Source organism: Cnephaeus nilssonii (genome assembly GCF_951640355.1).
Source record: "Cnephaeus nilssonii genome assembly, chromosome: 9".
Classification (NCBI taxonomy): domain Eukaryota; kingdom Metazoa; phylum Chordata; class Mammalia; order Chiroptera; family Vespertilionidae; genus Cnephaeus; species Cnephaeus nilssonii.
This window is the reverse complement of record NC_137080.1, coordinates 47,962,949-47,984,910: the sequence shown is the minus strand read 5'-3', so window position 1 is coordinate 47,984,910 and position 21,962 is coordinate 47,962,949. Positions and strand designations below refer to the sequence as shown.

Sequence of the window (21,962 nt, the reverse complement as noted above, 5' to 3'; positions counted from 1 at the left end):
CCCTTCAGTCCACAGGCTGACACTCTATCCACTGAGCCAAACCTTCTGGGAACCCATACCCTACTTTTATGCAACCTGTACCCAGACAGACTCATCACACTAGCCCCGAAATTTGATATTTTAATTATGTCAGAAAAAAAAAGATCAAAAGCCTTTAATTAAATAGGTAAGAATTTTCATTTAAAATAACAGTGACTAGCAATTCTCCCTCCATCAATAAATTCAAGTAACTATCAGTGTCTGCATTAATGGCTTCTGTGTGCCATTTACTTAACAAGCTCTTAATTCCTTTCAGCTTATAATAGTGAAACAATCCACTCCGAAAAAAAAATATATATATAAAAAGGCTGATCATCATGAAAACAGAAATCCTAGAAAAATGTGCATATATGTCAAATTATTATGATTTTGAGGCACACTGATCAAATGCAAAAAGAATTCCACTAAGTGTTAAAACAGTTGGAAAAGTTCTCCCCACCCCCAAGTCCTACTTTTAAGTTCCTTTGATACAAGGTGGCACAAAGTCAAGAGAGAACTTAAAACAAGCTTCACATTAATATTTGAAAAAGGGCACCCACTGTGTTTGATGTGGCGCCCTTCATGCAAATCATGTAGTCCAAGAGAAATCCCAGTAGGAAAGATACTGCTTTCTTCTTAGCATGCTCCCTTTTTTTCTGCTGGGTAATAACGAACTTCTCACACTCCCTTTGCAACCCCCCTGAGCTATACAGAAATTAAATTATTGCTTGCTAACTGAAGACTCTTTTACAAAATTATGGGGACATATTATTATTATTGATTTTTTGGTTAAGAGAATAAGACTCACATTCTACACTTTATTAGGGAGGAAAATGAACTTCGTTTGCTCAAGATAAGGTCTGAGCAAATTTTGCCAAAGCAGGATATATTCATTTAAATTATTTCAATATATGATTGGTATTCATAAATAGCATCCCTTTCTGTACCAGCAGCACACAGAGACATTGATTGAGCTGGTGCAGGGGGATTAGTCACGGAGAGAGCAGAAGCAGAGAAAACATGCCACTAGCTGACGATGGAACCCTCAGAAAGCAGTCCTGCCTGGGAGCCAGGGGACTGTAGGCACCAAACACCAACCTTAGAATTGCTACTCTATTGACAGTACTCATTTTGTGTATGGGAAGCTCTGCATTTTTAGGCACTAGATACATATATCTTCAGGAATACCTAGAGGACCGGATGAAAGGTAACTAACCTTTTCCTTCTTTACTAACAATAGGGAAATAGTTAATGCTCTTCTCCTACCACCACACCCACACCAAATTCATCGAGGGAAACCCCGAGTAATTTTTCTCTGGCCTCTTTAAAATGTCAATCACTTTTTGTTGTAACTTGAAATTTCAAGTTCATGTTATGAATATAACAAAGAAATATCACTTCACTTAATAGTTTATGAAACACTTTCACGTACGGATTTTTCACTTGAGCCTCACCACAAGTTGGTGAGAATTACTCTTACTGTTCATTTCTACAAATAAACCGATTCTTAGAGAGATTATGTAAATTACCTCTGTGATTATTAAAGTATGATCTAGCACCTTCATCCTCTGATGCCAGATCATTTGAATTTCTTAGAGAAACCTAATTTCTTTGGAGTTACATAGATATCCAGGATTAAGATCAATTCCTTGGCCTAAAAGGGATCTTGCTTGAAATCTCCATAGGACATTGAATGAGTGAGTTTTGTATATACTATTCTCATCAGCTCTATCATGTGAATCAGAGCACTTATGGAACAAAGCACATGCTAACATCCAGGCTAAAATTATACTAGTACTCACACAATTTCCTGTGAGTTCTTGAGTTTGCTAATTTTGACTATGCTACTTTCCTCATATGTTTTATTATTATTGTTTCTAGATATGTTATGTTAGAAATTATTTTGGCTCTTAAGTACTGCCTGTGAAGAATACTTTTTTAAAAAGAGGGGGCAATGGATTTCACTTTAAAATTAAGAGCCGGAGACATGAAAAGTTCTGCTTTAACATTTTACTCAACATTCTGCAAAAAATATCACAGTAAAGCTACAAAGACACATCAATAGTACTGAATTTGAATTTGGGAAATCTTGGACAAAGGATTTAGTTTCCTCCCTGAATAAAATTAACATATTTACTGACAAAGAAAAATAAACCCAAGGAAGTAAATAGATGTTAATAATGATGAAAAGGATATGCTTGTCAAAACATGGTCTCTAATGATTATTTTACACAATTACCATCACTTTGATACTCTTTAACTAATGATTTCTCATCATCTCTTCAAATAAGACCATGAAGTTCAATATAATAGATCAGACAATTAGTGCATCTAAACTAAAACCTGCATGTGGTAGGTGCCAGTGGGCTGTTTGAGGGAAAGGCTAAACAAATTATACCCATGTACGGCTCTACACAGCATGTGATACTTTCCCTGACTTAAAAAGATGATAGGCGAATGCCTAGCAGTTCTAATTACTGTTTTAATTATCTTATCTTTGATAGCTAAGACACAGTAGCCGCAGTAGCCATTCAAAGACAGAGCAAATAGACATGCTTTATAATCACAAGTCTGCATCGTTTGCTACCAGTACTTAAGATTTCTCTCTTATACATGTATATGTTTTAAAATTTTTGCTTGGAACACAAAAACGACAGTCACCATAAACTAATGAAGGTGTTGGTGAACTACCAAGTCAAATATTTTGTTTTTTAGAACATATTAATAATGTCTGCTTAAGCATGGAGTCAACTTTTAAACATGTTATTATATCTTTATAACTTCTTTCTGTTATCTGTCTCCAGGTTAAGACCTATTCTTTTAGCATATAATTTAAGATTTATACATGTCCAAGCTTTTAGTATATAGTAGCCAGTAGTCAAATTAATAAGTAGCTACAGCATCCAGTCTCTCAAAATGATATTTTGTAGGTAGAGGTAAGGTTGAGTAATAATTTTGAACATGTTATATCATTTTTTAGAGCTACCTCTGCACTTTCTGAATATTCTCTGTATATCTTTCAATAATAATCCTATATAATAAAAGCATAACATGCAAATCGACTGAACAGTGGAATGTCTGGTCATGGGGGGAGCGGGGCTGGTGAGCAGGTGGCACCAGGCCAGTCAAGGTGCTTGCCAGAGGGCAGAGGGAGGGGACAATGATCGGGTGGGGGGAGGGCGGCTGCGACCAGCTATGGCGGAAGGGCCAGCTGCTCATCAGCCTGCGCCATTCCCTGATCAACCCACCTGGTCACCTCCTGAAGAGGGAGGCCATACTGCGGCTTAGGCCCGTTCCCCACAGGGGATGTCAGTTGGACATCCCCTGAGGGCTCCTGGACTGCGAGAGGGCATAGACCAGGCTGAGGGACACTCCCGAGTGCACGGATTTTCATGCACTGAGCCTCTAGTATTATATATTTAACTAGGGGCCCAGTGCATGAATTCATGCACCTTGAAAGGAACTATGGGCTGCGAGGTTGTGGTAGGCAGGAGCGGGTCTCGACCCATCCTCCTTGACACATCCCAGCCCCTCCCACGGCAGCCTCTGGCCCCTTGTCTGCCAGCAGCCCTGCTCCCACCGCTGCTGCTCCCACGTGCTGACAGCGCTGGCCCCGCTCACACCCACTGATGGCACAGAGCCAATGGGGCCAGTGCCAGCAGTGAGTGTGAGGGGGGCTGGTACCGTCAGCCGGTGCAAGAAGCAGCTGTTGCCCTGATTGCCCCTCAGGAACAGGGGGAGGTGAAGAAGCCCTCGGGCTATCGAGGCCGGCAGCCAACACTCACACCCGCTAATGGTGCTGAGTGATCGGGACCAGCGCCAGGCACCAGCAGTGGGTGAAAGCAGTGGCTCTGGTGCTGGCAGCGGGTGCGAGCGCCAGGTGGGACTGTGGCACGTGGGAACAAAGAATTTTCAGTAACGACCAGAGGCCTGCCCAGATGACAGCGACCGGCACCCTGCCTTGGTATGGCGCACCCACTCACCTGCTCCACCATCCTGTCATGGCTAACACCCACCATGTTCTGCACACACCCCCTGGTGGTCAGCGCACATCATATCAACTGATTGGTTGATTGGTTGTTTCGGTTGTTCCACCGTTCATTCTATTATCCTTTTATTATATAGGATTAGTGCTTAAATCTAGACAATGAAAAAAAAATTGCATGCATTACTTACTACTCCTTATAAAACTCCCATGAAGTCAGGAGTATTATCCTGGTTTTTATTTTATTTATTTTTATTTATTTATTTATTTTTATTTATTTTTTATCCTGGTTTTTAATGTATAGATGTTTGACAAGATTAATAAATTGATTCAAAGTTAAATAATGAGTCACTTGTGAATAAATGTCATCACTTTATCCACCAAATTATTCTACCTTTGAATAATTTAATGTGAAATATGATGCTTGTTATTTCTCTTTCTATAAAAAGGTGTGTATTATGTTAGGTAGATGTGGAAGTTGATAATCAAGCCCAGAGGTGGATAAATGATATGGGAGTCCAGCTAGTGAGATACACAATGCATGTGGAGAGGGAACAATGCATGACTGAGAGGCAGAAAGATGCAGGATATACACAGGCTTGGGACGAAGAAAAAAAACCTGGATTTAAATCCATATTTTGTTTCATATTAAGGGAGTAGCCTTGTGACAGTTGCACTGTCTCTCCAAATTTCAGTTTCTCTCTTTGTAATCTGTAAAAAGAACACTTCCCTCGAATAGCTGTGAGGATTAGAGCTAAGGTGTCTAGTGTCGGGCATACAGTGGCAATGAATAATGAAGAGATCTGAGGACCAAAAACAAAAGAGATAAAGTTATATGTTAGTGCATTTTTCCTTATTCACTATAAACCTCTGAAACATTTTATACTAATAAAATAAAAGGAACAAAAAGGTAATATAAAACATTGTGGACATGCTGTTTATGTTATAAACAAAACGCTTTTTTTTTTTTTATCAGATAGGGAATGTATGTCTTTTTTTCCTTACAAATTTCTTGCTGTATCTTTGAGTAAGGAAATGCAAGGTGTTCCCATTTTTACAATTATATTGGTTGGAGAAGGATTATTGTTTCATTCACCATATGTTTTCAGGTGGTCTCAATGAAAAAAGTCAATATCATTTGATTTTTTAACATAAATTGCTTAGAAAGTGCCTGCTGTTTTCAAATCTATTGGGTAAAATATTTTTTATTTTAATAAGTTTAGGGATGCTGATGTGATCGCTGAATACTTGTCTTTAAATTTTAAAAGGCCTTATAACTATACCCAATTATGATTTTAGAAGGTCAATCTGTTTAGCTTCATGGTATCTGGTCAAAAGAAATACTTGTATGAAAATCAAATACTATTAATATGTTGAATATATTCTTTTTTGTATTAGAACTCTTCATTCAGGTTTGAATAAAGATTATTGAGAATAAGTTTGAGGTGTCATGCCCTAACCGGTTTGGCTCAGTGGATAGAGCATCGGCCTGTGGACTGAAAGGTCCCAGGTTCGATTCCAGTCATAGGCATGTACCTTGGTTGCAGGCACATCCCCAGTAGGAGGTGTGCAGGAGGCAGCTGATCGGTGTTTCTTTCTCATCGATATTTCTAACTCTCTATCCCTCTCCCTTCCTCTATGTAAATATTAATAAATATATATTTTAAATTTTTTAAGAAAAGTTTGAGGTGTCATTTTTTGTTAGCTCACCCAAATTACTCCCATTTTAAAACATTCTGAGAGGGAGTAGTGTGCAATGTGATGAGATAAGTAACTGGAAATAAGTGCAGTCATTAAAACTAAAGGTAAAAGAAACTATACATAAGCACTGTACTACAAGTTGTAAAGTTGATTCCCATATGGAAAATGGTTAACATTTCTGAAACTAGTATACATGTTACAACAATTGAACAATTAAGTAAATGGTGAGTGGATGGTTGGAGCCAGGTTTTCCACTGTTGAAATAGGAATTTACACACAATCAAGGGGAGGATGCTAGAATGATCTGTGTGGTAATGGATTAATTGGAAACATTAATATGAATTCATGTTTACTTTAAAACAAATATCAATGATTAAATACAGAAATATGTATAGATACACAAATATACACAGGTTGGCACGCACATATTATATTTCCTTGCTGAGAGGGCCAAGAAGCAATGGCATCCCAGTAGCAACAAGCATATTTAGCACCAGATCTTGGTTTCTAATACTATTTTCAGGGAACAAGGGATCCTTAGGCAAACAGCTGATTCTAAGATTGCAGTAGAACATACTAGTATACAAGATGATCCCAGTGAAAAGGTTAGCTAGCTAGCTTAATTAGGAAGGTTTACTAGTAGTGAATGAGGAGGGTCCATGGGAGAGGAATGCATAGATGGAGACTTGAAGATTCCAGGGTGTTTATCTTACTTATACAGAGGATAGAGAAATGCTACAGGAAGAGGGGGTCCAGGCAGATGGAAATATTTCTGGCTTAAGCAATTGAAACAGCCATAAACCAAGGACAGACAGGGGTATTTCTGGCCTAAGCAATTAAAACAGCAATAAGTCAAGGACAGGGATATCTCTGGCCTGAGTAAGTGGGAGATCAAAGGCAACTCCAACCATCAAGAAAAGGGGAGAGAGATTGGGGGTCACCATGTGGGGGTTGAGCTTTGAAACTAATACCATGTAGCAGAATGACCAATGAGGGAAACATGGGGGTCCCAAATTAAGGAAAGGGACCAATAAGAAAGGGTCAGGTTCAAGCAAAGAACTGCAGCATATATAAACTGGAGACAAAGGGACACGAAGCAGGAATTTTTATTTTTATTTTCCATTAGGGAGAGAGAGAGCAGGCTTTTCCCATTGGGGAGCCCTTCCCCATGGGGTCCCCTTTGGGGACACCCTTGCCCAGATGGAGTTTGTATCTACTTCCAGTAAACTTCTACTTTTTATTTATTTATTTATTTTCTTTATTAAAGAAGCCTTTTGTCCACGAGTTTATTCTTCAAACTTTGTGAGGACAAGAACCCATGGGAAAAAACGTCTGCACCACGAATCCCATGTTTCACCAGAGTATCTTGTAGTAGAAACCATTAAACAATTAAGGATTACACACACACACACACACACACACACACGCACACACACGCACGCACGCACACACACAGACACACTCACACACTCACACACACTCACACAGACACACTCACACACTCACACACACTCACACAGACACACTCACACACACACACACACACACACACACTCACACACACACACACACACACACACACACACACTCACACACACACACTCACACACCTATATGTCGAAGGAACTCAGGAGCCAAGTGAAAGAGCTCCTAATGGCCAAAATTGGAACAGTTTGCGCAACAGAATTGGATTATAAACCAAAACATAAGATGCATGTCCTTGAAGCCATACTGATGTTAATAAAATTACTCATTCATTCATTCATTTATAGTTTTATTTACAGGTAGACTAGAGCTATCTCTGATTTAGAATTTCAAATGTTATATGCACTCTCTCCTCAAAGATGTGGGCACTCAAGTATGGGCTGTATATAGTGACTACCTTTCACAATGTACAATTATCGAGTTTCAGGGATCTGAGGGTCTCCCTAAGGTAATTAATTTTAAGCTGTAATTAAATTATAAAGTGGAGTTAGCAAGGCAAAACAGGAATGAAATGGGAGAGAAACTGTTCCAGATGAAGCAAACTATTTCTTTGTATTGGGTGATGAAGGCATTGAAATTCAAGAGCTCAGTACTGGAAGGAATCAAACAAAACCAGAATGTCAGAGTCTAAAAAAAAAAATCAAGATGAGGCAGGCAGCAAGACTAAAAAAGTTCTGCAAGTGTAATGCACATTTAATTGTTATGATAGTGGTAAATGAAGCCATAAAGGGTTTTGGGCCTGTGAGTAACCATCTGATAGAATTTTTAAAGTTATGTTCTAGCTGCTCTGTACCATGTGGATTGGAGCAGAGCAAGGCTGGATGTAAAGTACTACTGTGACAGTAATCCAGGTAAGGGATAATGATATCTCCAACATCTTCTCTGTTTGCATAGAGCAGTGTTTCTGAAACTTTAGTGAGCATCAAAGGACTAGTAAAAACACAAATTGCTGGGCACAAGGCCCAGAGTTTCTGACTCAGTAGAAGTGGAATGAAGCCTGAGAATTTGCATTTCTTATACGTTCTTAGGGTATGCTGCTGCTGTTGCTGCTTCAATACCAGAGGTTGAGAACTACTGGTATAGAGAATAAATATTACATTGCCTTCAGCTCACTGCTAACTAAGTAATGTATATGGACCCTTATTAGGCTTGCTAGATTTAGCAAATAAAAATATATAGCACTCCAGGCTAAAATTTAACGTTAGATAAACCACAAATAAATTCTTAGTGTGTATATATATATATATATATATATATATATATATATATATATATATTCCATGAAAAACTTTAGGTACTTATGCTAGAAATCTTTCCTGTGATTTATCCAAAATTAAGACTTAACTCTGAGACTTGTATTTTTACTGGCACAACTGCAGTTCAGACAGAGGCAGAATGAAATCTTCTGGGACATATAGTCAGAAATGCATTGCTAGGTCAGATGGCACTGCACACTGATTTACTAAGAATCATCTTTTCCCCTCACAAAATGGTTGTGTATATGAAACATCAAGATATATATGCAACTTATCTCTATATAACCTCACAGTTCTTGGTATTATAAAGCTGGTATTCCAAATCTTCTTAATCTTTGCCAGTCTTCTGCATGTTCTATCCAAAACATTTAAATCTAAGATTTACAAGTTGGGATCAATTCACCATTTTTAAATAAAAGAAGGCCCTTTAATTATTAATCTGTTGATTATATTTTAACAAGTGAATACAAATATTGATTATATTTTAACAAGTCCTATCACTACGTGTTATTATTGCATGTAAAAATTGCATTAAGCACTCATCTATTCATGCTTGAAATTAGGAATGAAAACTTTAAAATCTACTTGAAGTGCAAAATGTATCTTCTTGCCCCAAACTCATTGGCTCTTAGCCTATACACCAAGAGATCATTTCTGTCTTCAGAGTTGATTTTTAAAATTAAATGTAATATATATTTAACAGATGAATGTGTATTTTCATATATGACTAAGTCTTAAATGTAGAGTTGTGTTTATTCATCCACATGTCTTATTAGCTCAGAATTTTTTGAAAGATGTATCTATATTAATAAATGTGGCTTTCTATCATTTACTTTCAATGCTATATTACTTTCTTTATATAGACTCTTAATTGATGGTTGTTTAATTAATTGGAAGACCTTTAAGTTGTTTCATAGTATTTGCTGTGACCAACACAATTAAAATAATTTTTGTAGATGTCCCTTTGTAAGAATGTAAAAAAGTTTATTTAGGTGCTAAGGCATGTTACTTTGCTTAACTATTTACAAATTATTCTCCAATGAGAAGTAAAAATATTCCTTTTATTTTTGATTTCTAATTAGACTCACTGTAGTTAGATAACATATTTTCTATAATTTCAAGTATTTTAAATTTAACTTTGTTTTATTACTCTGGGATGTTTTCTGTTGGTGAAAGTTCCACTTGCACTTGAAAAGAATGTATTCTGTTCTTTCCCTGTTGTGTTCTAATATGAATTACATGCAGTTGATAAAAGAGATTCTATATAAAAACTTATTTTTTGTATACTTGTGTTGAATTATCAATTACCTAACTATAATTATAGATTTATCTATTTTCTTTTTGCTCTTATCAATTTTTGCTTTGTGTATTTTGAAGCTGTGTTTTAAATACATGCATTTTACTCAATATATCTTTCTTTTGACTGGTGGTTGTTGCCATATATTTTCCATTTTTTCCTTCTACCTTGCAGACATCATATGTTTCAGATTTTGTACATGTGCAGGTGTTTATGCATTTACTCTAGTGATTACAATGCATATTATTAATTTTAAAATGTATATATTTATTTTTTATGAATTAGATTGTGAGGTTAATTAGAATTAATAGTTTATCTTCTCAAGGGTATATAGAAGCCTTGCCAATATTTTGTCTGTATGTCTTCCCTCTTCCCATATTTCTGTTGCAGCTGTCATGGGTATAATCTATGTTCAAACACTTGAGATAAAATGTAAAAGTTTTGTCCTATATCTCAATGGTTAGAGCATTGGCCCTGCGCACCTAAGGGTCATGGGTTTGATTCCTGGTAAAGGGCACCTACCTGAGAACCTGAGATGCCTGTCTGTTCCCTGCCCGATGCATCTGGGTCGGGACACATACTGAAGACAACCAGTGGATGTGTCTCTCTCACTTCAATGTTTCTTTCTCTCTCTCTCTCTCTCTCTCTCTCTCTCTCTCTCTCTCTCTCTCTCTCTCCTTCACCATCTCCCTTTATCTTTACCTCTACTTCTCTCCCTTTCCACTCTCTCTGAGAAGCAATGGAAAAAATATCCTCAGGTAAGGATTAACAAAAAAAAAATTTAAATTTTCTTTCTTTTACAAAATCACGTGTATGTTAAAGAACTTAAAAAAGATATCTACCCAGCAGTTTACTATTTTTAAAGTTGTCTTTTGATGTATTTTAAACTAATATATAAAAAGCCAGGGGCCATCACGACTGAAACAATCGGACGGACAACCGAACAGCAGGCTGCATGGGGTGACCAGGCCAGCTGGGATTAGTAAGGGATGGTCAAATGACTGAACAGCAGGCTGTGTGGGGCAACCAGGCTGGCAATGCGTATTAGTGAGGAACGACCAAATGACTGAACAGCAGGCTGCATGGGGCGACCAGGAGAGCATGGGGGTTAGTGAGGGACGGTCAAATGACTGAACAGCAGGCTGCATGGGGCAACCAGGCTGGCAGTGGGTATTAGTGAGGAACAACCAAATGACTGAACAGCAGGCTGCGTGGGGCAACCAGGCCACCAGGGGGGTTAGTGAGGGACGACCAAGTGCCTGAACAAGCAGGCTGCGTGGGGCGACCAGGTTGGCAGGGGGGGAGTTAGGGGTGACCAGCCCGGCAGGGGGGCAGTGAGGGGTGACCAGGCCAGAAGAGGGGGGCAGTTGGGGGCAAACAGGCCAGTAGGGGGGGCCGTTGGGGGCAACCAGCCGGTGAGGAGGGTCAGTGTGGGGCAACCAGGCTGGCAAGGGGGGCAGTTAGGGGCGATCAGGCAGGCAGGTAGGTGAGCAGTTAGGAGCCAGCGGTCCCGGGGATCAGGCCTAAACCAGCAGTTGGACATCCTCCAAGGGGTCCCGGATTGGAGAGAGTGCAGGCTAGGCTGAGGGGACCCATGCCTCCCATGCACAAATTTCGTGCAACGGGCCTCTAGTGTTAATATCATTATACTCAGTTACATTGAACATTTTAAAAATCTTTTTCAGCTTTATTATATATATACTAGTGGCCCAGTGCACAAATTTGTGCACATTGAAAGAGAATTAATTAGAAGAAATATTTTAATATCACTATTTGCCCTTTCTCTTGCAGCATCAAGCCCCTGCTGGTGCTGCACAGGATTCCCCCAAGTCCTGGAATCTTGCCCCGTGGGGCCGGCACCACATGGGACTCCCCCTATGCACCTCCTGGTCAAGTCCCCACCTGCTCCCATAGGGAAGCAGCATCAAGTCCCTGCCAGCGTCTGCAGGGACGCAAAATCAAGTCCCCATCCACCCACGCGCGCCTTGCCACTTACACAGCCTCCTGGTGATCAGTCGTTACGACGTGGAGAACGTAAAAAGATCTGACCACAAGCTTTTTATGATATAGGATATATATATATATATATATATATATATATATATATATATACACACACACACACACATACATACATATATATATAAATTTTATCAAAGTGAATTTTTTTACTTAATTTCTTGGAGTGATACTGGTTAATAAAATTATATAGGTTTCTAATGTACATTTGTATAATGCATGATCTGTATAAAACATTGTGTGCCCACCACCTGAAGTCAAATCATCTTCCGTTACCATATATTTGTCCCCCTTTACCCTTTACTACCCTCCCACCCCTCTTCCCTCTGGTAACCACCATATTGTTGCCTTTGTCTGTGAGTTTTTGTTTATTTTTCTTATTTGCTCATTTGTTGCTTTCAGGTTTATATCCCATATGTGAGTGAAATCATGTGGTTCTTAACTTTTTCTGTCTGACTTACTTTGATTAACATGATATTCTAATTTACAAGTAAACATTTTTATATTTAAGCTATACAATGTGATTTTGATTTGTTTTGAGTGTATTTTTTAACACTATTTTTAGAACAGTTTTAGGTTTACAACAAAATTGAGAAGGAACAGGGATTTCCCATATACCTCCTGCCCTCACAAATACATAGCCTTCTCCTTTTTCAACATCAGTCACCAGAATTGTACATTTTTTTACCAAAGATGAAACTACATTGACACATCATAATCACTCAAAGTCTGTAGTTTGCCTTAGGGTTCACCCTTACTGTTGGACATTCTATGAGTTTTGACAAATGTATAATGGCAGATATCCATCATTATAACATCACATTATTTTTACTGCCCTAAAAATTCCCTGTTCTATGCCTATTAATCTGTCACCCTCCCCACCCCTGGTACAGATCTTTTTACATTCTCCATAACTTCCTCAATGTCATGTAATTGAAATCCTAGTGTATAGCCTATTCAGATTGTCTTATTATACTTGGTTATATATATTCAAGATTCTTCCATATCCTTTCATGGTTTGATAGCTCATTTCCTTTGAGTATTGAAAATACTAGTAGTCCACTCTCTGGATATATAACACTTCTTATCCATTCATCTATTGAAGATTATCTTAGAGGTTACCAACAATAATAAACAAAGCTGTTATAAGCTTCATGTGCAGGTTTTTGTGTAGACTTGTGTTCTCAACCCTTTTGGATAAATAAATACCAAGGAATACAATTGAATATGACAACAGAATGGTTAGTTTTGTAAGAAACTACCAAACTGTCTTCCAAAGTTGCTGTACCATTTTGTATTTCCACCAGCAATGTATGAGAGTTCTTGTTGTTCCACATCCTTGCCATCATTTGGTATTGTCAGTGTTCTTGAATCTGGTAATTCAAATAAGTTTGTTGTTTTAATTTGCATTTCCTCCATGACCTATGACTTGAAGCATCTTATCATATGCTTATTTGAAGCTGCATGTCTTCTTTAATGGGACAGCTGTTTACTAGTAAACATCTTTGGCTCATTTTTTAAAAATAATTTTTGTTATTGTTGAGTTTTAAAAGGTCTTATATATTAGAGGCCCAGTGCATGAAATTCATGCACGGGGGGCGGGGGGTGTCCCTCAGCCCAGCCTGCACCCTTTCCAATCTGGGACCCCTCAAGGGATGTCTGACTGCCCATTGAGGCCCGATCTCACTGGCATCTAGGACTGCTGGCTCCTAACCACTCACCTGCCTACCTGCCTGATTGCACCTAACCACTTCTGCCTGCCAGCCTATCACCCTATAACTAATCCCCTGACAGCCTGATCAATACCTAACTGCTCCCCTGCCAGACCAATTGCCCCTAACCGCTCTCCCCTGCAGGCCTGGTTGTCCATAACTGCCCTCCCCTGCAGGCCTGGTTCCCCCCCCCCCAAACTGCCCTCCCCTGCAGGCCTGGTCACTCCAAACTGCCCTCCCCAGCAGGCCTGGTTGCCCCTAACTGTCCTCCCCTGCCAGCCTGGTCACCCCTAACTGGTCTCCCCTGCTGGCCTGGTCACCCCCAACTACCCTCCCCTGCAGGCCTGGTCGCCCCCAACTGCCCTCCTCTACCGAACCAGTCACCCCTAACTGCTCTCCCCTGCAGGCCTGGTCGCCCCCAACTGCCCTCCTCTACCAGACCGGTCACCCCTAACTTCTCTCCCCTGCAGGCCTGATCACCCCCAACTGCCCTCCCTTGCAAGCCAGGTCCCTCCTGACTGCCCTCCCCTGTTGGTCTGATCGCCCACAACTGCCCTCCCCTACTGGCCATCTTGTGGTGGCCATCTTGTGTCCACATGGGGCAGCCATCTTTGAGCACATGGAGGCGGTCATCTTGTGTGTTGGAGTCATGGTCAATTTGCATATTACCTCTTTATTATATAGGACTAGTAGCCCTGCGCATGAATTCGTGCGCCAGTAGCTCACCAGTAGCTCCCTGCTGCCCTCCAGTAGCTCTCTTCCCACTGCCCCGCCTCCTGTAGCTCCCCCCTGTTCCCCCGCCCTCCTCCTAGCTTGTTTCAGTGCCCCCTCCTGTAGCTCTCCACTGCCTGCTTGTAGCTTGCTGCCCTACCCTCTGACTGATCCGTGATCTGGTCACTACGCGGTTGGTCATTTTGCTTCACAGTGTAATGACCATTTGCATATTACATCTTTATGATATGTGATATGTATAGCAGTCCTATATCAGATTGTCTTTTGCAAATATTTTATCCTAGTCTGAGGCTTGTCTTATAATTCTTTTGTCTTGTTATCTTTCACAGAGCAAAAGTTTTTAATTTTAATGAAGCTAATACATTATTTTTCTGTGCATTCTGTCTTTGTTATTGTATCTCCAAAGGCATCACCATACTAAGGTCATTGCTATGTTTGGGATTATTGAATCCTCCTAGAATTCATATGTTTAAATGCTAAACCCCATAGGTGATGTTATTAGTAGGTGGTGCCTTTGGGAAGTGATTAACTCATGAAAGTTAAATCATCATGAATGGGATTCGTTCTCTTATTGCAGCGTTTCCACAGAGTTCCCTTGGTCCCTTTGGTCATGTTGGATACAATGATAAGTATGTGACCTGAAATAAAGCCCTTACCTGATTATGCTCGCACCCTGATCTTGGACTTCTAGCTTCTAAAACTGTGGGAAATAAATTTGCTATATAAGCTACCCAGTATGTGGTATTTTGTTATAGCAGCCCAAAAGGAATGCAACAGTCATCTAGGTTTTCTCCTATTTTATGGTTTAGGAGTTTTGTGGTTTTGTTTTAAATTTAGGTCTATAATCCATTTTGAATGTATTTTTGTGAAGGGTTTAAGGTCCGTTTTTTGTTTCTTTCTTTTTCTTTTCTTTTTTCTTTTTTGCATGTGGATGTCCAGTTGTTCAGCACCATTTACCATTTGTTAAAGAGATTATTTATGTTCCATTGTATTGCCTTTGATCCTCTGTCAAAGATCAGTTGACTGTATTTTCGGGAGTCTATTTCTGGGCTTGCTATTCTGTTCCATTGATCTATCTGTCTATTATTTCACCAAGAATAGACATAGCGTATTGATTACTGTGGCTTTATAGTAAGTCTTCAAGTCAGGCAGTCCTTTTTTGTTCTCTTTGTTCCCTTCCTTCAATATTGTATTGGATATTCTGGGTCGTTTTCCTCACCATACAAAAGTTAGAATCAGTTTATTTATATACATAAACTAACTTCCTGGGATTTTGACAGAGATTGCATAGAATCTATTAATCAATTTAGGAAGAACTGGCATCTTGACAATATTGTGTCTTCACCTCCATGAACATGAAATATCTCTCCACTTAATTAGTTATTTGATTTTCTTCATCAGAGTTTTATAGTTTTCCTTATATAGATCTTGACTGTATTTTGTTAGATTTATACCTATGTATTTCATTTTGGGGGGTGCTAATATAAATTATTCTATTGTGTGTGTTTTTTATATATTGTAAATCCCACTGATCATTGTTGGTAATATGGAAGCTATTGGTTTTGTAACTTAACCTTATATCTTGCAGCCTTGCTTTGCTTGCTTATTATTTCCAGGTATATTTTCTTAATTCTTTTGGATTTTCTGCATAGACAATCATATATATGAACAAAAATAGTTTTATTTCCTTATTCTCTATTTGTGTATCTTTTACTTCCTTTCGTATCTTATTGTATTAGCTATAACTTACAGTATGATGTTGGAAAAGAGTAGTGAAAGAGATATCCTTGCTCTGTACTTGATTTTAGTGGAAAATCTTTGAATTCCTCAGCATTAAGTATGATGTTAGTTGCAGTTTTCTTGAAGCTGTTCTTTTTCAAGTTGAGAAATTTTCCCTTTATTTCTAGTTTATTGACATTATTTTTATCATGAATGGGTTTGCATTTTGTCAAAAGCTTTTTCTGCATCTATTGATACAATCATGTGAGTTTCTTTTGTAGTCTGTTGTGATGGATTACATTAATTGGTTTTCAAATGTTGAACCAGTCTTGCATACCTGGGATAAATCCTACTTCATTGTGGTGCATAATTATTTTTATACTTTGTTTGGTATTTGATTTGCTGATATTTTGTTGAGGATTTTTGCACCTATGTTTATGCAATATTGGTATATAGTTTTTTATAAAGTCTTTTTTCTGGTTTTGTTATTAGGCTAATGCTAGTCTAATAGTAGAATGTATTCCCTGTGTTTTATCTTCTGAAAGAGTTTTAGATAATTGTATAATTTTTTCCTTAAATGTTTATTAGAATTTACCAGGGGACACATCTGGGTCTGGTGCTTTTGGATATGGAAGATTATTAATTATTGATTCAATTTCTTTAACACATATAGACCTCCTCAGATCATCTATTTCTTCTTTTGTTTTTAGCCTTAACATAATTTTTTATTTTGTCTAAAACAGCACAATAAAAACATCCCAAACAATACATAAACCTACATATGAAATATAGACTATCCAATATTTTTCCTTTATATAGTATCACCACCGCATAGGGAAGAGAAAGTACTGTGGGTGGGGCAAGAGGAAACTAATTTAGGCAGTGACCTAATTAGTCGGACATTAACATTCAAAGACCAGGTGGACAACTTCAGCGAGAAAAGTAGTATTAAAGAGCTCCAGGAAGTGAACACGTCCAAGGGGACCTTCTGATTAGTCCACAGTCTTCCTCAATCCACTCGGTAGACAAAGGCATCACTGAAGGGTTACCTCCGCTTCAACGCACTTCCAGCACCAATGCTCACGCAGATGATGATGATGGATTGGAAAATGTTCAATACCCCTACCAACTCTACATTGCTCCTTCTACCAGCAGTACAGAACGGCCTGGCCCAAATGGTCCGGACACACCTTTAGAGTGTTCGACTTGTGGGGTGCGATTCACCCGAATTCAGAACCTAAAACAGCACATGCTCATCCACTCGGGAATTAAACCATTTCAGTGTGACCGCTGTGGAAAAAAGTTCACCAGGGCTTACTCGCTCAAGGTGCATCGCCTAAAGCATGAAGGTCAACACGGTCATACCTGGCACCACTTTCACTTCCTTCGGGGAATATAAGCACCATTTGAGGGTTTCCTGGCACATTATCCGCAAGCCTCAGATTTAGGTGCGCAAAACACGCGTTCACCAACTCTGGAAATGGAATCGTGCACCTGAGGAGTCTGAACCATGAAGCGTCAGAGCAAGCAGACTACTTCCAGACAGTGATTTCCTAGTACCGGGCTACTTAAACCACGAGCAAGAAGAGGCCCTGGTTCAGTATGATCGCGGAGAACACAGTGTAGAAAGCAACTCCTCTCTTCAAAGGCCTGTAATCTCACAGGCCTCCTCGACCCAGAAGTGTGAAAGCACTTTTCCCTTGGGGTCTCTCGGTGGCTGGCAAAAAAGGAGGAAAATGACAGAGCAGCCCAAGACCAGTGCTTGTGCCAAGGTCACCAGAGATGACCCCCCAAAATCAGAGCTGCCTTCTATAACGAATGAGTAATTGTATGATTGGGCTTCATTTTGGCTTTTGGAAAGTGCCTGTGCTTGGTCTTGTACATTTAAATTTAATTTTTTAAACAAAAAAGGTTTGGGGGAAGACTTTCCCTCTTTTACATTGTGAACCCTGAAATTGATGTTTTATTTTTCATGACTGGGAGATTTGCTTTTGTAAGGACGCAATAACATGGTGTCGAAACATAATACAAACTGTTGGACTTAAGGAGAACCAGTTGCCTTAAAACATCTAGTAGTTTCTCCTTGCATTGTGGTTAGTAGGCTAACAATAGATCATTAGGTAACAAAGGAATCAGGTGAATGTTGACCTTCCTGAGATGAAAGGGCACGCCAGAAACAAACTACTAAAAGGAACTTGACAGATGGCCCGAATAGATGTTTACTCCTGTACACTGGACGTTGTACAGTATTTTGTAAAGACTTTTCTTTTTGGAAGTATTTATGGTAAGCTATCTTAAAAATTATTAGGGTAAATACTCCCTTTTGTATTGATTTCAGAGAGGAAGGAAGAGAGAAAGAGAGCTAGAAGCATCAATGATGAGAGAGAATTACCAATCAGCTGCCTCCTGCATGCCCCACACTGGGCATGGAGCCTGCAACCCAGGCATGTGCCCTGACCAGGAATCAAACAGTGACCTCCTGGTTCATAGGTCAACCACTGAGCCATGCCCCTGGGCCTTTTTTTTTTTTTTTAAGCTTTCTCCTTTCTATTTTGATTTTTTATGGTGAAAATTTGATATTGGGATAGGCATTGCCTGAATCTTTATAGAACCAGTCCTCCAAATAATCTTACCTTTCTTCTAAAAAAAAAAAAAAAAGGCAAAAACCTTGATTGAGAATAGTCCAGCTATGCATGAAGTGACCAGGAATGGAGAATGTAGTATGTAAATTCCAATTTCATCTATTTCTTCTTATATGACTTTTGGCAGATTGTATCTTTCAAGGAATCAGTTCATTTCATTGAGGTTATACATTGGTGAAATAGAGTTGTTTATAGTATTTCTTTAATATCAGTTCAAATTCCATGGGATCTGTAGTGATATGTCCTCAGACATTTCTGACATTAGTAATTCCTGTCTTCTCTTTTCATCTTAGTTAAACTGAATAAGAACATACTGATTTTATTGATGTTTTCAAAGAACCAGCTTTTGGTATCATTGATTTTCACTATTGATTGCCTAGTTTCATATTTTATTAATTTCTGTTCTAATTCTTATTTTTTATTTTCCTCTGCTTACTTTAATTTCCTCTTCCAATAATCTAAGATGACGATTTAGATTGAAAATTTTTCTTTTCTAATATATTTATTCAATGCCATAAATTTTCCTCTTAAGCACTGCTTTGACTACATTTCACAACTTTTAATAAGTTGTCTTTTCACTTCCATTTACTTCAAATTATTTTTAAATTATTCTTGAGATTTCTTCGGCCCATGAGTTAGTTAGAAGTGTGTTGTTTAATTTCCAAATATTTGGGGATTTTTTTGTTATCTTTCTGCTATTGATTTCTAGTTTAGTTTTATTATGGTCTGAGAGCAGGCATTGCATTATTTTTATTCTTTTAAATTTGTTAATGTATTTTTTATGGTCCAGAATGTGTCTGTCTTAGTGACTGATGTGAGCTTGAGAAAAATGTGTATTTTGCTGCTGTTGGTTGTATCCTACAGATGTCCAGTATATCCAATTGATTGATGGTGTTGTTTTCAACTGTGTCCTAGATGATTTTCTGCCTGCTGGAGCTGTCTATTTCTAAAAGAGGGGTGTTGAAGTTTCACACTATGATAGTGGATTCATCTATTTCTCCTTGTAATTCTATCAGTTTTTGCCTCATGTAGTTGAAGCTTTCTTCTTAGGCATATACACATTAAGACTTGTGTAATGTCCTTTATCTCTGATAATTTATATTAAGTTTGCTTTGTCTGAAATTAATATAACTAGTTCTGCTTTATTTTGATTAGTGTTAGTATGGTGTATTTTCTCCATCTATTCACTTTTAATCTATGAGCTTTTATATTTAAAATGGGATTCTTGTACACATCATAACATTGGGTCATATATTTTGAACCACTCTGACAATCTGTTTTTTCATTAGACCACTAATGCTCAAAATGATTATCAATATAGTTGGATTTATATCTATCATACCCATTACTGTTTTTTATTTATTGTCCTTGTTCTTTGTTTCTGTTGTTTTCTATAATTTTTATTTGGTGGTTTCAATTGAGCAATATATATGATTCATTTTTTCTCCTTTCTTAGCGTGGGTGAAGGAGTGGAGGGAGATAAAGGATGGTATAGGGGGATAAATGGTGATGGACAGAGACTTGACTTGGGGTGGTCAACAGCCAATACAGTGCACAGATGATGTGTTGCAGAATTATACACCTAAAACCTTTATAATTGTCTTAATCAGTATCACCCCAATCTACCTAATAAAAGAGTAACATGCTAATTTACTGTACCTTCGCGACACCCACCAGCCAATCAGGAGTGAGTATGCAAATTCACCCAACAAATATGGCGGGTTAATTTGCCTACACAGGCGCCAAGCACAGGGTAGGACGCTTGTGTCATTGTCATGGCGATGACACAGGCGTTCCGCACCACCCCAGCCACTCTGGGCCTCTGGGCAGCATGGGAAGGCAGAAAGGCTGCTCTGGCCAGAGAAAAGGCGGTGCCGGCAGCCAGGAGAACGAAGGCCCATTCTTGCATGAATCTTCTAGTAAATTCTACAAAGAGGTAAAATGTTTATTTTTGTGGTTTCCTTAGAGTTTAATACATATATATATTTAAGTCTAATTTATATATATATTAATACATATATATATTAAGCACTAATTCAAGTCTATTTTCAGATAACTCTATAATACTTCACAGGTAGTATTAACATTATAATAACAAAATAATGTTAATTCCCTCCTCCTGTCCCTTATGTCATTGCTATTATGTATTTCATATATATATGATTGTATATATATGTCTCTATATATAGATATACCTGTACCTGCACCTATAAATACATTATTTTATTCTCTCTAAACAATTTATTTTACAGCTCTTGCAAGATAGGTTTACCTGCACCAAATTTCCTCAATTTTTCTTTGTCTGAAAAAAATCTTTATTTCTCCTTACCTTTTGAATAATAATTTTTTAAGGTGTAGACTTGTAGTTTGATGTTTCTTTTCCCCTAACACTTTAAATATTTTCTACTATTCTCTTCTTCTTTACATGGTTTCTGAGGCGAGGTCAGATATAATTCATATTTCTATTGTTTCAAAATAGGTAATGTGTTTTTGTTCTATCCCTCTGGCTCTTTCAGAATTTTTCTGTAGTTTGAAAATGATATGACTAGTTGTAGATTTTTTTTTTGTGTGTGTGTGGGGGGGGCTTCATTCTGTTTGGTGTTCTCTTCCTGGGTGTATGGTTAGGTGTCTAACATTAATTTTGGGAAATTTTCAGTCATTATTGTTTCAATAATTTGTTGTTCCTTTCTTTCTTCTTCTGGTATTTCCGTTACCCATATGTTATGTTTCTTGTAGTTGACCAATAGTTCTTATATATTCTGTTCTACTTTTAATCTTAGTCTTTGTTCTCTTTGCTTTGCTTTTTAGTTTTTAAGGGTTCTATTGATATATCCTGTAGCTGAGAGATTCTTTTCCTCAGCTGTCTCCAGTCTACTAATACGCCTATCAAAGGTGTTCTTAATTTCTTTTTGTGATTTTTATCCTAAGATTTAAATTCTTTCTTAGGATTTTCATCTCTCTGCTTACATTGCTCATCTGTTCTTTCATGCTGTTAACTTTATCCATTAGAACCCTGAGCATATTAATTATAATTGTTTTCAATTCCCAGTTTGATAATTCCAATGTCCTAGTGAAACCAAAATATGGGGTGTTTGAGTCCAAGCTTGTTGTCTCTCGAAATCAAAAAAATGAATTTGAGGACAAAAATAGTTCGTGGAACCGAGGTTTATTGTGAAAAGCCAGTCCTGGAAAAGGTGTGGCTAGGGCTCCAGGAGCAGGCCAGTGTTCAGGGCTTCCTTTCCATGTTACAGTCGGGAGTAGTTCAGCATCCAAGCTGTTTAAAGCCTATTAGTCCATGTGTGGAGGCCCACATGGCCATAAGCCACCTGGGCACAAAGATGTGCTCCCCCAGGGGGGAAAGGAGAGGGAGCTTGCACTGTTTCATTTAGGGGTGGA

At 38.4% G+C, this 21,962-nt stretch overlaps 1 pseudogene across 1 annotated transcript; it reads left to right on the top strand.

Annotated features, from left to right (window-relative positions):
• The first annotated feature begins 17,173 nt into the window (after positions 1-17,173).
• Positions 17,174-17,750, top strand: LOC307105558 (zinc finger and BTB domain-containing protein 44-like; annotated as a pseudogene). The gene has a single exon. The product of its transcript is annotated as a zinc finger and BTB domain-containing protein 44-like (transcript).
• The last annotated feature ends 4,212 nt before the right edge of the window (positions 17,751-21,962 follow it).